General features: G+C 42.2%; 1 protein-coding gene across 14 annotated transcripts in view; it reads left to right on the top strand.

Moving 5' to 3' along the window:
* TCF12 (transcription factor 12) overlaps positions 1-1246 on the top strand; it is a 350504-nt gene extending 349258 nt beyond the window's left edge. For all 14 annotated transcript variants that reach the window (XM_069483559.1, XM_069483534.1, XM_069483565.1 and 11 more), the window contains one exon: positions 1-1246. This exon is cut by the window's left edge and continues 2452 nt beyond it. The gene's annotated coding sequence lies outside the window, so the exon portion shown is untranslated.
* The last annotated feature ends 2123 nt before the right edge of the window (positions 1247-3369 follow it).

The raw sequence follows: 3369 nt of genomic DNA, 5'->3' as shown, positions 1-3369 counted from the left end.
TATCCACATTAGCTACATTATCTGGGAAATCTTTCAGGACAGAATCAGGCTGTAGGACTAAGTTGGTAATGTAGTCTGTAGCTTCTCTGGGTTGTGCATTTCTCCTGTTGCTCTCTCTACTGATAGTGGCCTTTTAACCTTTTTCTAAAGGTGGACCAAACAGCAAGTAGTAGTTAAAGAAAACGTACCCATTTGCAGATCTAGACAAACAACAAAGATGGAAAAAGACTCATGAGGCTTTCAAGTTATTCTTCAAAGCACTTTCCACATATTCCATGTCCCTTTTCTCACACACATAAAAAAAAAAAAAACCTGTCTTATAATCAGGTAATGGTATTATTTACTGTTTAAAAGTTAAAAAATTAAATGTTTCACTTTCATCCCAGTTTTCACCACCACAAAGAAAAGCATAGTGATTGCTCATGAGAACTTCATGTCAAGCAAGAGCCTAACACAAAAATGGACAAACTTTTTCTCACAGTGACTTTTTATAGAGCCTGTGCGTAAGGAACCCCCGGCCATTATGACATCCACTTGAGATCCTGGCTTCTTCTGGTGAATTATGAAATCCACTATTTACATTGGGGCCTAAGAGATCATTTTACTTCTTGTGGGATTTGGTGAAAACCATGAACATTTTTCGTTTGATTGTATACAAAATGATAAACTAAATAAAAAGCTCCATCTAAAAACATATATAATGTTAGAGGTGAAATGAAATCTAGAGACCATCTAGTCAATCATCTCATTCAAAGATTTATAAAAACAGACCCAGAGAGGTAATATGTGTCCAAGACCATATAATTAGTAACAGATCAAGACATTTAAAACTTTTCCTACAAAACCTCCCTGCCTTTACTTTCTCTTCTTTTCCTTTACAAATTTCTAGGCCAGTTCTATTCAACGGCTTCATTTTTTTCTGTATTTGTTTTCTTTCATGTTTCTCTCCTCTAAGTTCGTACATTTTTTTCTTCCTTAGAAACTCAGATTTTAAATATGCATCACGTGGTGTGCGTGTGAGAGAGTTAAAGGTTACAGAGTGTTAGCTTTGGCATCAAACAGTTCTCGATTCAAGTCCAAGCTCAACATCTAATTAACTTCATTTCCTTATCTGAAAAATGGAGATACATGTTAGAATTGTGTAAGTATTGAATGAAACAATGTATGGAAAGCTCTTATGGTTCCTGTCACATAACAACTACTCAATAAATGATAAATATTTTTTAAATAAATAGTATTATATCCAGCTCCCAGGATGATTCCTCTTCAGCCATCCTGTCAGAAGTAAATGGTAAAATAAACCCCCGGAAGATGTCAACCCATCTTTGCAGGAGTCCACATTCTTTTGCGGCCATCCAATGGAACACTGCATTTCTTCTCAGTGCCTTCCCTTGGCTACATGTCAGGAGGGTTTTTAAAACCTTCACATTTCACAAGAGTGAGCTGGGAGGCTTCGCCCAGTCACTTGTGTGGGTTGACAGCTGTATCAGTTTGGGTTCTCAGGAAGCAGATGCCAAGAAGTGCAAAGGATTTATTGGAGGAAGTACCTGTGGAAAACAAAGGGGAGAGGAATCCGAAGTAGGCAGGATGGCCTTCAGACCACCATGCAGGTCTGATGTCTGTAAAGAAGTGGGGAAGGGCGGAGTAGGTAGGAAGAGCCTCAGACTGCCGTGCAATTCTGAGAAAGGCCTAAGCAGCCCAGCAAAGGGTTTACAGCACGAAGATTGGCCATTATGGAGTCTTGTGTTGGGCAGAAATGACAAGGCACCAGCGTCCTGTTGTGGTTAGTCATTGGCTGGGAGCGACCTGGGGAGACGGAGGCCTCAGTTTTGAACACCACAGCAAAGGTGCTGCAGCTGGGGGCAGACACTAAATACACTTCCCCAACACGCTGCCCTTGAAGAGACCTCAGAGGCGTGCTTCATCCACTTCCTACAAAACTGACAAAACCAAAGGGTCTTCTGAAGTCAGTGGGACTGTAGCCGCCCTCCACAGGCTGACGAATGTTCCAAAAATTGCAGTTCTTTCTCCCCTGGCATTCCACGGTCAAGTAAACCTGGACGTGTTATCTGGAAGGATGAATTCCATTCCTCCTCCATCTTCAGTGGCTCTGGCATGGGCTTATGTAATCTGGTTACAAGCCCCTAAGGTTGCTGTGTTTAGTACAGTATGGGCGGGAGTTGGTTCCCAGGATTCCAAATCCACGAATGCTCAAAGTCCTTTATATAAAATGGCATAATATTTGCGTATAACTATGCACATCCTCCCATACACCTTAAATCATCTCTAGGTTACTTATACCTAATAAAATGTAAATGCTATGTAAACAGTTTGTTATAGTATATTTTTAAATTTGTATTTTTTATTTTTTTGAGACAGAATCTCTCTCTGTCACCCTGGCTAGAGTGCCGTGGCGTCATCACAGCTCACAGCAACCTCAAACTCCTGGGCTCAAGCGATCTTCCTGCCTCAGCCTCCCAAGTAGCTGGGACTACAAGCACTGGCCACCACACCCGGCTATTAACAATTTTTCTGTTTTTGTAGACATGGGGTGTCACTCTTTCTCAGGCTGGTCTCAAAACTCCTGGCCTCGAATGATCCTCCTACCTTGGCCTCCCAGAGTGCTAGGATTATAGGTGTGAGCCACTGTGCCTGGCCTATTATTGTTTATTGGCTTTTTCCCAATATTTTCTATCCACAGTTGGTTGAATCGCTGGGTGTAGGACCTACAGATATGGAGGGCCAACTGTATTCTGGTGTTCTTCAGGACACAGTGGTACTCCCTGCCTGCTGAGTCAGTGGATTGTCCACTGCTTCTCTGTGGCTACCTGGCTTAGGAAGCCCACAGTGTCCTCATTGTTTGGGGGTGTCTCCCTGTGGGTGCCCTCAGCCCCGGGGCTCTTACCTCTGGTCCTATACTGGAGCATGCTGCCTTTTGCCAGGGTCTCCTTTCTCACTCTTGAGGGTCAGTGCTCCACTAGCCTGGGGCTCCAGCTAAAGTCTCTCAGGGTCCCTAAGCCATTTGTCCCTGGGCAGGCCAAGCATAGTGCTCAAGACCTCCAAGCCTTTAAGAGCTGTTAGCAACCTGAAAAAATATCATGGTGCCAAAAGATAAGACACTGCAAAATGAAATTAATTTCAAAAACAATTGGAAAACTCATATAAAATTGTTACAGCAAAATTACTACTTAATGTGGGCCTTGAACTCAATTTAATATATTTGATCTCAATAAATTAGGTACAGAAAGATACTTAAACACAATAAAGAGCATATATGACAAACCCTCAGCTAGCATCATACCCAATAGTGAAAAGTTAAAAGTTTTTCCTCTAAGATCAGGAACAAGACAAGGATGCCCCCTCTCACCA

This window comes from Eulemur rufifrons, chromosome 2 (assembly GCF_041146395.1).
Source record: "Eulemur rufifrons isolate Redbay chromosome 2, OSU_ERuf_1, whole genome shotgun sequence".
Lineage (NCBI taxonomy): Eukaryota > Metazoa > Chordata > Mammalia > Primates > Lemuridae > Eulemur > Eulemur rufifrons.
The sequence above is the reverse complement of the archived record's forward strand: the minus strand, read 5'-3'. Positions and strand labels throughout refer to the sequence as shown.